The sequence below is a fragment of the Cucurbita maxima genome, unplaced genomic scaffold (assembly GCF_002738345.1).
Source record: "Cucurbita maxima cultivar Rimu unplaced genomic scaffold, Cmax_1.0 Cma_Scf00008, whole genome shotgun sequence".
NCBI lineage: Eukaryota > Viridiplantae > Streptophyta > Magnoliopsida > Cucurbitales > Cucurbitaceae > Cucurbita > Cucurbita maxima.
The window spans coordinates 5,926,622-5,940,905 of record NW_019272024.1 but is presented as its reverse complement, the minus strand read 5'-3'; the positions used below and the strand labels follow the sequence as shown (position 1 = coordinate 5,940,905).

General features: G+C 43.5%; 2 non-coding genes across 2 annotated transcripts; one reads left to right on the top strand and one right to left on the bottom strand.

The window, feature by feature from the left end:
* Positions 1-275: 275 nt before the first annotated feature.
* Positions 276-347, bottom strand: TRNAG-GCC. The gene has a single exon. It is a non-coding gene; the product is annotated as a tRNA-Gly (tRNA).
* Positions 348-12,718: 12,371 nt separating this feature from the next.
* Positions 12,719-12,791, top strand: TRNAK-UUU. The gene has a single exon. It is a non-coding gene; the product is annotated as a tRNA-Lys (tRNA).
* Positions 12,792-14,284: the final 1,493 nt, after the last annotated feature.

Below are 14,284 nucleotides of genomic sequence, written 5' to 3'. Positions count from 1 at the left end.
CTATGCCTCTGAATCGATAGGATGAGCATTATAAGCAGTCGTAGGTGAAGGAGACAAGGGTGAGGCACCGAAGATGTTCGAGACTCAACCTCCATCTGTCATTAGTAATCTCAATCTGCTTTTTCTATTCACTAGTACACTGCGTGCTAAAACAAAAGGGACCTTTCTTTCTTCTTATTAGGTTGATTGGTTTGTAACCCTATCCAAGGGGTCTCGCCCCTATTTCTAAGGGTGCTTATGCACTCTACTCGTTACCACTAAACGACGAAGCCTTGAGCAGAAGGAGGGACTTGAACCCTCAACCTCAGCCTTGGCAAGGCTATGCTCTACCATTAAGCTATTTCCGCCAGCTACGGTAGTGGCAAAGCACTACTGAGCAATTCACGTATCACGTCGAGAGGGATGACTTATGTTTTTCCGCCAGACCACACTCGTCTCCGATCGAGCTACGAGCATGAGTAGGTAGGCGGGGGGCGGCTAGGCTACCTTTTCGATCAATCTCACGCCGACCCCTAATTACTAGACCAACCTGGTGCGAGTTGTAAGGGGTCTTGGTCTTGAGTCGAGTTGGGGCGTCATTTCATTCTCGTAACGGGAGTGAGTGCACCACAAGACCAGACAAGTGACTCCCTCGCCTCCCAGCGGCGGTCTTTAAAGTTCAATCATTTCCTAAGCTAAGAAAGCTAAATCCTCTTCTTCTACTGATACGATAATCCAACAGCTCCATGAGTCCGCTCGGAACTAGTCGATTCCTGAGCCATTCGTTCTCCCCTCTCGGTTGGCATTTGCCAGCCACTAGAGCAAGTAAGAGAACAATCAGTGAATAAACAAGAAGAACCCATTATTACCTACCGGATTGTACACCTTTGTGTCTGGCTATTTATATGGATGTGCATAAAGAAGGGACGTGACATCTCTCTTTTTTTTTTGGAGGGGGGGTGAATCGAGAGGTAATAGGTAGGTAGGCAGCAGTGGCACCTCACGAACTTCTGACTGAGGCAGTACCATCCTGCAGGCATTTTCGAGTGGATGCATACACACACGTCTTTTCTTTTGTTCATATTCCTGCGCAGTTAAGAGCCAAATTGTCCCCAAGGCCACCGCTTCTTTCTTTCTTGGATATGCTCAGTCCGGGTATAGATGCTATGACGTGAAATCCAAGAGATTCTGATTATCCTTTCATGTTCTCTTTAATGAGGTCGCCTCATATTTTCTTTAACCTAATTAATCAGCCCCGGGGGAGAATGGTGATGGAGATGTATTGCGGCCTTCTCCTGTTCAACAACTCTCACCTCATTCTTCTGCAGTTGATGTTACGGATAAGCCCCACTCTTCAAGCCAGCAGCTTTGCTCAGCATCTTCTTCCGATTGTCAGCCTATTCATTTGACCACAGAGGATTCCAGCCACCCGGCACAACATCTTTCTTCTAGGTGGAGAAACCATTATGTTGTTTCCCAGGCTAGGACTACTCCAGAAGATCAGCAGTCGAGACCAGTTGCTTCCCTTCAAGTCGCTTCCTCAGATTCTGGATCCCTCTCTCAGGTTCGTCGATCCTCTCGACCTTTCCCGTTGCAGAATTTGAGTCTTTAGAAAGAGTTTTTCCCAAGAGAGCTTACCTCATGTCAGTTCAATCTTCTCATTCACCTCAATCATTTGCTTCAGCCTGAAATCATTCTTGCTGGAGAGATGCTATTGACTAAAGGTGGATTCTTCGCTTTCCTTTAGAATGAAACTATTCAGCCCCTACTCTTAAAAAGGCAGGCTGCCCTGACGACCGACACTCTACCTTTGGCTTTTATTCTTGGTCGGAATCTCATTTCCTGGAGTGCTAAGAAGCAGCCCCTGCCTCACCTCTTCAACATCTATAAAAAAGTCTTTCCCCTTTGATTGAATAATAATAAAGTCAAGTCAAGCTTTTTGAAGCAAGCTGCTAGAACGCTCCTGCGCTTTACTAATAACAAAGTCAAGGCTCTGATCATCGAGAGTAGTTTTCAAACACAATAAGAAAGAAAATATCAACATTTGTTTTCTGATTTTCTGTTTTCCAACAGCAATTACACATTCCCTCGGCCTCTGATTACAGTCGAAGTGCCATTGCCCATATATGAAGAACCTAGTTCTTCAATCATATCTGTACCAAATTCTGCCTTTCGGAAGAAAATCTGATGCGAGGACCCGATCCACCAACTATCTGGAAATGTTGGCAAGTAGAGCCAACGTAGTGACCAAGACTACCTTTTTCTAATCATCATGGCTTTTTGTTTCCCTTTATCCGGCACTCAAAACTCAAGTGACCTTTCTTCTTGCAGGACCAACACTCTATCTATGTTTTTCAGGTCCTTCTCAGTGCTTATTCTTTGTTTTGAAACATATTCTTTTGCGCAGCATTAGTCTTTTCAAACTGCTGTTCAAATCTCTTTTCAGCTGGAGCCTAAAGAAAATGGGAGGATCAATCATTGAACAGGGAGGAGTTTCACAGGAGAGAGTGGTTGTCAAAGACTCAAATGACTGAAGCGGACTTCCCGGTCACTGATCACTCTTTTGTATAGGTTGACTCTCCTATAAATTCTTTGAGAATCTTCTTCATCTTGTCTAAGTGCTGATACACGCTCGTCCCCTCAAGCATATTGCTTGGAAAAAACCGTTGCCGAAGAAAATGTTTACCATTGTCACTGACTCATACATTCCCCTAAAGAGGTACAGGGGAGTCTCCCATCTTTCTCATGCGGACTCAATGTCTCCCACTGAAACAAGTACCTTATCCTTGACCACCATTAGCACAGCTTTGAAGTGGAAACATCTTTGCTTGCGTGGGCAGGAGTGGAAACATCTGAGAGAGCGCTTGGCGAAAGAATCGTGTGGCGCGGTGAAAGGTTGAACGTTGGGGTTTCCGGCCCCCCTCCCCTAGTCTTCACCTAATTGTCGAAGAGGTGAGTTGAGTATCCATTCTCTCGTGCCTTTGCTTGTTCCTGTTCGTCTATTCGGGACGGGGCAACCCACATACATGAATAGAAGAAGAGAGGGGGCTGGTTCCTTGATATTAAGGTGTCAAGGCGGTCGAAGAAAAGAAGGCCACAAGTGGAAGCAACCGATGCTTTGGTCATTCACCTTCCTTGTTGCCAGTCTGTGCTTGCTCTCATGCTAGCAAAAGCTGGGGTTTCGGCCGGTTTTACCTACTATTAGATTTGAACCAATGACTTTCACCGTATGAAAGCAATACTCTAACCGCTGAGTCAAGTAGGTCAAGCTGAGTAAAGTCAGAGAAAACAGAACCCTATAAGATAAGAGAAAGCCGCGCAACCAGAGTTCCCCTTACTATACTATACCCAAAGTTCCCCTTACTATACAAGGGGGAGTAGAGCGCTAAGAAAGAGAAAGAAAGCATTATCAGTATACCAAAATTCAGCTGCAGCTAGCACGCTAAGATTAACCACTTGGAGAACGTGGAGCCTTTCTTTCTCGGTCGTCTGTCTTTCTCGTTGTGGATTCCGATTCATGCGGTCGTTCTCCGCTGCATTCGTCTTTTCACTCCCCACTCTCCACCATAACAAAATGTTTCCACTATATCTCAGGAGTCGTCAAAGGAAGGGGGGTCCAAGTAGGCAAAAATGAACTAATTGGGCATACTACAATGGATCAGTTCATTCAACAAGATCCGTTCGGATCGGACCAGGATGAATTGGATTGGTCTGACCTCTCGCTCGGATGTCAGACTCTCCCGCCGCCGACAGATGTCCCATGCCACCTTTCGTGAACAGCTCCTAAAATGAATGAATTGTGATATAGCGCTGAATAAGCCACAGCTCTATTCCCGACTCGAAATCTATCAAGGACTTGTTGGGAGAGAATAGAGGGAGCCCTATACCATACATCTTGCTGCCTAGGGATGACTGCACGTTACATCATAGCAGCACGACAAAATGAAGGCGGAAACAAAGGCCCCTGACTCGAGAACAAAGCAAGGGATTGAGCAGCGCGAAAGCCACGAGAATACACCTGACTCTTTCATTTGCATTTCTAAATGAAAGTCAAGGCGTTAGCGCTTTAGAAAGATTGCAGGGCGTTGAGGCTTGACTAAGAATCTCGAAAGGGCTTTTGAAGCTTACTCTGCTACACCGGACCGTTAGGTTAGCAGGGTGCCCTGATTTGGGGGCTTGAAGGACTTAGCGCCATGACAAGAGGTATCAGAGCCAAAGGTTCGGCCAAGCCATGGATAGTGAGAAAAAAACCATAGGCTAGTGTCCTCGAAGAGGCTGGGAGCAGATTCGTAATCGTGTGGACGCTTTGTTACACAACAAACAGAAGGGACAAATTTCGAGCGAGCGGGTTGCTTCTCCGGAGAAAGATGCATTGGTTAGGCGGACCAAAAGACGTAAAGAAGGCAGAGCACGTAAAGAAGGTAGAGCAAAGTGCAATTAGATCCATTTTGAAGACGAGATTCAGGAAGAATGGAGGGGGAGGGTTCCGGTTGTGGTCTGACATGTTGATGAGCCTCAAGCAAACAGGCTACAACCTACCCCAAAATGGCAGAGACTGAGGGGAGGGGCAGAACATGCAGCTAGCCTGCTAGATTGAATGAAAGTACTTAGCCAGGGGGAGTCGAGACCAGGCAAAGAAAGAAAGGGCAAGGGCCTAAAGTCTCGAAAAGGCAAGGACTCCAAGAAGAAGCCAAGCCTGAGGCCAAGAAAAGCGAGCTCAAGATCAGGAGCCAAAGAAGCGGACCGAGAAGAAAGAAGGAAGGCTGAATCTGCTCCAAGCCCTAAAACAAAATGGAAAGAGTTCCTTAAATTGGATTAATCTCGTCCAATTAGAAATGATAACAGAATGCATAGGTCATTAGAAGGAGTTCCAATAAGCAGATAAACATTAGAAGGAGTTCCAATAAGCGGATAAATAGAGTATACCACCTTACTCCTCTATGAATGAGGGAGAAAGCAAATGGAAGAACCCGCGGATATGAGAAAAACTCAATCAAATTCATTGTTAGCCAAGGCGTGGTAAAGACAAGATAGACTTTGACCAGACGTGCTCGGAATTTGTTTCGATTTGGGTAAAGCTATTGGGTGGGATTACCTCACTCATTCCCTTCTGTAGGTCTGTTTGCTCTGGAACCGATATGACCTGACCTGAACTTTATAGTAAAGAAAAGAAAGAAAAGAGAATTGAAAGACGAAAGCAAGACAACAAGACAAGATGAATTAGACTGATCCTGTAAAGACCATGAATTCTCAAATTCTATCTTCTGTCTATTTTTAGGGATATTTTTTAGGTCAAAGAGTTCTTTCGGCCCTTGTTCAAGATTGAAGGGAGACTCAAGCAAGACAAGATTCATTCTCCTTTACTGTGTTTAAATCAATAGGGGAAGGTTCTTCTCATCCAGCCAGCCAGCCGGCCGAAGGGAAGGGGCGGGAGCCCAAGCAAGCTAGCTCGAAAGAAAGAAGCCGACCCTTGTTCAAGACTGATTTCACTCTTTAAAACCATTAATTATCAAATTCTACACTCTGTCTATTTTTTGGGATATTTTTTTAGGTATTTGAGGTATTTTTGGCCATTTTCCCCTATTTTTGGGCTAAAAGAGTCCATTTTCCCAGATTTCCCTCTTTTTCGTGTAAAGACCATTAATCCAAAAACTATCTTCTGTCTATTTTTTTTGGATAAAATGCTATCCTCTGTCAATTTTTAGGGCCATTTTCGTCCATTTTCCATGTATTTTCGTTCAAAATAGGCTAAATGGGACTGATTTCACTCTTTTTCCTATAAAGACCATTAATTCATTTTTTCTATTTTCTGTCTATTTTTTTTTTGGATAAAATCGATGATTTACCCCTTTTTTTTTTTTTGGCTATTTTGGGCTATAGGTAATTAACTATTAAGTCAAGACGAAACTCAAGATTCGAGAGAGTGAACTCCGGAACCTTTCGAAAAGAGAGAGATGAATGAGACTAAACATATCCTCTTCTCCTCTCACTACTTACTCATTTAGCTTTTCATTACCTTGCCTTCTTTCACTCCTGAACCTCAGGCGCCTGAACTATACTATTCTTTCACTTGGTAAAGCATATGAAATTCATTCGTTCTCTTCTTTTGTTCGTTATTCTTGAACAGATCTTTCTCCTCCAGCTCGAGCTACTTACTCATGAACCTCGTAAACTATCACTCTCTCTCTCTCTCCTTCTTTCACCTATTTATTCTGGAACTGATCTTGATCCTTTCTTTCTTTTACTCGACTGTAAGAAACAAGCAAGAATTCTCCTATTTATTCAAACACTCGGGAAAGTTGCTAATGTACTCTCCCTGAACCTATTGATTCTTGAACGAGGTAAACTAGATGGAGGATGATTCAAACACTCTTTGACTCTCCCTTCACTGTCAAAGATCAATACGAAAGATGAATGAGACAGATTTCACTCTTTGACGATATTCCCTATTTTTGAGGTCATTGAACGAGGGAGGGTTGAATTAAACTGGGTAAGTAAGCTGGCTGAGAATCAGGTCAAGCTCCTTTGACTCTATTATTCCCTGACCTTTCAGCTCGAGTTCGTTATTCGAAGAAGGGAAAGCCGAAAGAAGAATGAGAGTTTACAGGAAGGAAAGACGAAACCAACTATCAAGGAGAGGAAATCAAAGATAAAGACTCCTTCTCCTGTAAAGACCATTTATGATTTAGTTGATGCTCCATATAACTGTAAAACTTCGTCAGAGCTTTTTCACTAACAGCTGCTGCTTCAATTCATTCTTTTGATGCTCCATATTACTGTAAAGTTTGGTAAGAGCTTTTTCACTAACAGCTGCATAGGAAATTCATTCTTTTGATGCTCCATATAACTGTCAAGTTTCGTCAGAGCTTTTTCACTAACAGCAGCTGCTGAAATAAATTCAATTTACGTTTTCCCGGGATTTTGGGCTATTTTTGGCTAGAGGTAATTAATTAATAAGGAAAGAGACCGAAAACCTGAACCGGAACCGATATTACTTGACCTACACCTATACCTGACCTACACCTATTTCTTCTTTCACTTATTCCATAAACTCCTTCTGACCGAACCAGATTGAACGAGGTAAACTGAATCACTTGAAGAACTGTAAACAAAGCCGAAACAAGAATGAGACGAAACCTTAAACCTTTGACTGATTGAACTGTATGTAAGAAAAGAAGAAGAAAGATGAATGAGACTGAAGAAGTAAAGACGAAAGATTAATGATCGTTTCTTTACAGTGAAATCCGGGAAGGATAGACGAAACATGAATGAAATCTGAAACCTGATTGAACGAGTTTACAGTGAAAGAATAAAGGGAGATGAAAGAAAGACAAAGACTCCTACTTCGTTCACTCTTTTTCGTGTAAGGACCATTTATTAGAAAATCGATGATTTCCCCTATTTTTTGGGCTATTTTAGACTGAGGTAATGTGAAATTAAAGGCAAGAGAGAGACTGACACTGAACTCCTGAACCGGATTGAATGAATTTACGAGACTGTAAACACGAAAGATTCATTCTTGATCTTCTCCTTTGACTATTTATTCTTTCACTGTAAAAGATCAATACAATACTCCTTCTTATTCATTCTTGATCTTCTCCTTCAACTTCTTTCACTCTTGAACCTCTGCAACTCTGTCTCATTCATTGCTTCGCTCCTTCGTCTCCTGATTCCATTCTGTCACCTTACCTTAATCAATCCATTCTTTTGTTGCAGTTGATGGAGAAGCTGCATTCATTGTTGGAACTGGGTTGGAATGCCACGTGGCTCGAGATTTCGGGGTTGCCCAACTAGTTTTGATGAAATACAAGATGCTCTGGTTTTAGGGAATCCCTAAAAAGCCCAGGTCGGTCAAGACTAGACTAAGAGTAGGTGTGGTTGCAACCAATCCAATAGTGCTTCTTACAGAGAAGTGTTTCAAGTCATTCGATTAAGGGCACTAGCTACCCTTTCTTTGTCTGAATTTGTAACGGGAGGCAGGAAACTCCGTCTATACCACAGCTTGAGACGAGACCCAAGAGGCAGCGAGCATAGTTTACGGAGTGGGAGTCATAGTTCCAATAGCGAAGGAATTAGAATGGCGGCCGCAAAGGATACGGAGCGTTTAGGCTAATGGTACTACTAGTCAACTACACACTCGCAGACTCTTTCTGCGATGACTGAACTTGCTTCATAGACAAGGCTCGTTCCTTCGCATGCTTCGGGTGAAGCCGGGGTCGGATTCCCTCTCCTTTCTTTACAGTCTCGCATATTCTCGGATTCCCTCTTCTTTATACTGTCACCCAGGTAGGGAAAACTCTTAGATTCTCGACGTTTTATAGAGTTTTGATTCAAATCCCGACTCAACCCCTCACCCTGCCTGTACCATAACCACTCATTATCCCTTACCAACTACCTTATGTCTACAATCTGGATAAAGTCCCTTGTAATTAAGAAAAAGGATACGGAGAAGAGAGAAAGGAAAAGGGAAGGACAAAACGAATGCTTTTCTCAAGGCAATCGGAATAGAATGTGGCCGAACAGCTTAGCAAAGTCCTTGCCCATCTGGAGGTGCACCCCTTTCCATTTAGAAGGATATCAAAAGGGGTAAAGAGACAAGAAAATGGGGAACTCCCAAATCAAAGTCATTGGATTTGTTCGTACCATTTTGTCATTGATCACTGCTGGGTCAGTTGGTGAGTCACCCCCCAAAAATCATCGATCAAGGTCAAGCATATATGGTTTATGAAATGATCAGCGGTCTCATTTATGTTATGCCCTGCATCGTGTTCGTCTGTCTTTATTGATCTTTCTTCACTTCAGCGCCATGCGCTTTGCTTCGCTTTCTATTTATAAAAGAGAGAGACCATTGTCTTGAGAGTGAAAAGCAAGCGATAGAAAGTCTCGTCCCTCGCGCGTTCGCGCGAACTACTATCAAATGGTGATCTAATGATCTCATTAGTGAAAGAAGGACAACCGACGATCCTATCCTAAAGGAGGAGGAGTAGGAGAAGTCTTCTTTGAAGATCTAGTAAGAAATCGGACAATTATGCCATTCGGAATCCGTCTTCTACAGAGGGAAAGCCTGTTACGAGTAAGTGGAGAGGAAAGATCTCCAGAGATTCTGATCTCATTCCATTCCAGTGGCTCGACCAGTAACCAATGGCGCGAACTCAAAAATCCCTGGTTTCCCGGTAGAACCCCATTTCGACCAAGTTGTTGCAAAACTGGCAAAAATCAGCGATTTTACGCAAAGCTTGCTCATAGTGCAGGTCCCACTTGTATATTGTATTTGGCCGAAGAAGCATCGGACAGGTTGGAGTTATTACCTTCTTGGGACTCTATAGACCAAGATCTGCTTTCATTATATGGGCAATACCGATCGACTTTAGTAGATCATATGAATGTAGAAAAAGCTTCGGATTTGAATGAATTGGAAACATCTCTTTTCCATTTCTATTTACCCAGTTCATATCTTTCTTTCGTGTGTTCCCGAGAGGAATTCTATCTCAGGATACCACCTAAATAACAGCAGAGGGTCAAATAGGTCGGGAAGAAAGAGTCTGAGGTCGGGTCGGACGACATACATTTTGGTTGGTTTCACCACCACTAGAGATTGGACATATATTCAATCTTTATTTGGTGGGAAAGAGATTATTATTTCATTTCAATATCTGCAAGACCAAAACAGGGTGCAAAAAAGCAAAAGCCCAGATTTGCACTTCCTCCCAGATACACAGCTTACATACCCCGCTCAACATTCTTGTAAAACAATCGAATCTAGTGTCCAGAGGCAAATTAGCCATTCAAACTTGTAAACTAATCGAGACCGCAATTGGAAAAAGAGAGACGAACGGGGAGGAATAACCAATCGATGAAGGAACATGAAACCATTCTGTTTCAATAGAGGTACGAGAAAGGGTTGGGGGCAATGAAGTAGGTGAAGTGGTTGGATTTTGCGAGCTGTTCCAACCACGGATGGATGTGATTCCAAGAGCCGAATGAGAATGAATACCTCACATCAGAGTCAAGACCAGACTCCTTAATAGAATGTTTAACCGATCTATTCCAGATCGACCGAATTGGTACGGAAGTTTGAACATGGGAAAACCAGAGAAAACACAACTGATTTGAATAACCCGGTGACCTACCAATTGTAGAAGTAGGATCTTTGGCAAGCAATAAGCACTTAAATAATACAATTCGAGTGTACCATCTTCTTTCTCATTTTGAGGAAAGGGTGTGGGAGGAAAAGGAAACAACGGAGGGATCCGAATCGGACCTAAATGGGAATGACATGAAAAGTCCTTTTCAAAACCTAGCATTAAGGGCGTTATGACGATATACGAGAGGAATGGAGAAAAACTCGTGATTGGTGTGGAGGGGAAGATCTGTTTATGATATAGTGCAAGAAAGAGTCGTCTCATTTCCTGACTTCTTCGTTCTTTCAAATTCATTCACTTCAAGGCTGGTTCTAAACACCACGTAACATCATCTTCAACCAACCTCCACCGCATGTCTTATCCCTCCCTTTCAGTGCGTCCACTAAAGAATTGATTCTACACTAAATAGCTACAACTATACGCTTACTAAAAGACTGACTTAGGTTAGCAGCGTGAAACTAAGAAAGAGAGATGTGCCTAAAGCGGCATGCAAGCAAACAGTACATGCTAAGAGAAAAGGGGAGAGATGTTCAAAATTACTATCACAATCAAGCCGCCCCCCTACCCTATATCTCAAACTCTAAAAGGGCCCATCACTTCGTTAGTACCTTCTTGGCTTAGGCTTCCAACTGAACTGACTTTATGGCCTTGCGCCGCTAGCAGAAGCTAAGCACTTGAAAAGCGCGCTAAGAAAGGTTGCTTATTTCTGTCGGCCTTTCTGTGCAAGAGTCAACAAGTAGCGTAGGAGAGGGTTACTGTAGAAGAGTCTTCCCGTTTTTACGTAGGCTTTTTATTACCAGTCAAGTAGTACAACAGCAGTATCTCATCTTATAGCGCAGCGGGTCGCCTTTTGAATGAAATAGAAGAAACTCTTATCGAGATAAAAACGAGAGAGTTGGAGTAGGTGAGTTAGTCCTCACTGACCTGAGCGATTTTGATCACCTAGCAGGCCTTTGATTTGGTAGGTAACATCACCAAAGCATATCATCAGATTTGACTACGAAGGAAGGCACTCGAAGTGAGAGGGCACCGTCTTGTGCAATGAGAATTGGCCCTCTATCATCGGGCGAGGAAAGAGACCCCTTCCTTTTTGGGGGATCAAGTTCCCGGCCCGAGATGCGTTCATTGACAAAACTGCCGTAGGAATGGAGACCTTTCCCTCGAGTGGAGGCAAACTGATCAACGAGAAAGAGGCCCTACTCACTGCAAGCGAATACACCACAAGATCGAAACTCATGCCTCTCTCGCATCAAGCGACCCCCACCACTACGTAGTGATTATATCAATCATGTACGGGGCCCTCCATTCTGATTGGTATATCATGAAAAAATCAAGCCATTTGCACCCGGCGCACTGCACTTTCCCTTGCCTAGATGTTCTTCTCAATCTTGGAAAGGTGACCCGCCAAAGACAGGAGCCCTTTAACATGTTTACGAAGACCTCTTAGAGAAAAGGGGTTCGATCAGTAGAGGGGACTACTTTGTCTCCCCGGAAGAAAAAGAGCCCCGCTGGACGACTGATCCTGTTGATCATATAACTGGGAGGGAACGTGTCACATTAGAGGTGAACGATCAAAGATGTCCTCTAATTACCACGATGAGGCTGGTCCCCCTTTGATTTTAGTAGACTAAGCTATGAATATGAATGAAGAAATGAATGCCGGGCTCTTTCTTTCACTGCTAACCCCAATCAGTTTCAACATGCTGATACTTGCCCTTTCGTCGAGCCCCGAGCTTATGGTCCTCCTTTTAGTGTGGGTTCCATTGGATGAATCTATCAAGTCAAGGTCAATGTACGTAGCAGCAAGGATGGTGCATCACCTATTTCTTGTTCTCGCTTGGGAGCCAAAACGAAAACGCCGGCTACCTATTGTACTGAACCTTCGACCAGGTATTCTACCCTTCTCGAATCGGAACCAACCACCCCACTCTAATAATAGGAGAAAGGAAAACGCTCGAACAGTTGAGCGGCCAAAAACTTCCGTACACAGAGATAGATTCATTCTTTGTACCTGGTCCAACTTCACAAGCCTTCGCGGGTTGGGCAGAAGTCTTCTTTGGTAAGACGAAATTTGACACAGAAAAGAGAGTGCTCGACCGGAACAACGGCCAACAAAGACCCTAATGACATATAGCTCCTCCCCTTCCCTTATTTAAGGCTTTAAGAATCGGATGGTGGCTGGAAAGAAAGACGACCTCACCTTATCGTAGATGGTGTCAGTGAGAGCCACTTTAGTATCCCCGTTGACCTTCTTTTGAAGATAGAATCTTCAATGAGTAGAAAGAAGCAACCTGACTAATAAAGGTGCTTGTTGAGTAAGGCTGGCTTTTGAGCCCAAGCCCCTTGTTGGTATAGGTTGGGTGCTTGAGTGCATCTTTCTCATATGGAGGGAGAAAGGCTTTCCTTGAGTTTGAAATCAATAAGAGGTTAGCGAGGCCATTTTCTTGCGGGAGTGCTAACACACACCCTTATGTTTTCTCCGCTTGCTCTGCAGTACAAGCCTCATACGGAGCCGCGCCCCTTGAATATGATGAGAAGAAGAGGGGCCGCCCTCTTTTCTTTTCTGCATCAATCCTCCCACCTATTTTTCTTTTTTGGGGTGTATAGCTCAGTTGGTAGAGCATTGGGCTTTTAATCTAATGGTCGCAGGTTCAAGTCCTGCTATACCCAAACCTACCTTACACGATACTCTTTTTATGGATGCGTAGTAGTGATCATAGAAAAAAGCAAATCTTCATCCTATCCCTTTGTCCTCAAGCTCGAACTCATAATAGTTTACGGGAAAGATGGTTGATCATGTAGTTCCTCAAGCTCGAACTCATAATAGTTTACGGGAAAGATGGTTGATCATGTAGTTAACAACCAGTATTTGCAGCAATTTCACCTTTCAGATGTAAATAACCAACCCTAATCCTCAATGGTATACTCCTCCTCCCTATCCTATTAGAGTTTTGCCCAAATTTTGTTAATCTTTTTCCCCAAAATCCTCATCCTCAACTGTAGAACCCCAACCATACTTTGGTCAAAACCTAACCAGATGGATAGACAGATTACTTAACCGAAACCTGATCAGGAGAGAGAGAAAAAGAAACGACTATCTTGTTCCATCGCTTTCTCCAGCAATCGGCTCCTAGTGAGAACGGAAATCCTGGTTGGTGCAAACTGAGATCTTGAAGCAAAGGCTAAGGCCCTTCCTAAAGCGGGGATGTAGTTTCTTTTTCAAATCCAAAGTCTTCAGTCTCCTCCCGGGCTAAGGCTGTAGTTCCAAATCTGGAATCTTAAACAATTCAGCTTAATATAGCATAGCAGATAATCTGATTCAGCTTCAAAGAAGAAAGAAAGGGGAGGGGCATCTTACGCTTTCCTTTTGGTTTGCGAGTGCATGCGTCCACCACGATCAGGGCTTTCATAGGTACCTTGTACGTAGTTAAGGTTCAACTTTGTTTGGTCTTGCTTGATTCTAGACTAGACTGGAAATAACCCTATGACTGACCTAGCTCAAATTTGATGTTGATTCGGGCGGAGCGGGATAAAAGGTTTGGTTTAGGAGACAAATGAGATAGATGTTCGGAATAAACTGGATATGCTTCTGAGGGAAATACTGTTGCGAGAGAGGGCAGTACAGAAAGAATTGAGTGATTCTCACCTAAGACTGAAAAGCGTTACAGTTGGGCTTCTTTAGAGGGAAGCAAGCGCGCCAAGCTAAGAACAAAACAATACCCGTCCACTTTTTCATCGACTTTTGGAAAAAAGAAGGATTTCAGCTACCTTCGGAAAACAGGGTCAACAAAGAAAGAAAATCGTCAAAGATATACATAGTAGGCAGGGAAGGAAGCACCATAAGCTACAAGCTCCCCATCAATCGCCTCGGTTCGAGGGTTTTCCTTCGAGTCAGGTCAACTCCTTTCATAAAACAAGGTCAAAATGACCGGCTCAATGAGCCGCCTTTGAGCGGTACTTCTCCTGTCTACTCATAGAAACTCAAACCAATCCGTTTTCTTCCACTTTGAAGCATGTGACTTGCACCGGTGCTGTTGCAACGGCCATCAACGGCAACAAGTGGCATCATCGGATTCAAACTTCTACTTTAGGTGATTCGGGAGCAGATGCGTCTCTATCTTTGGATTCTCAGTCGAATACTGACTTCATATTCTGCAGATTCC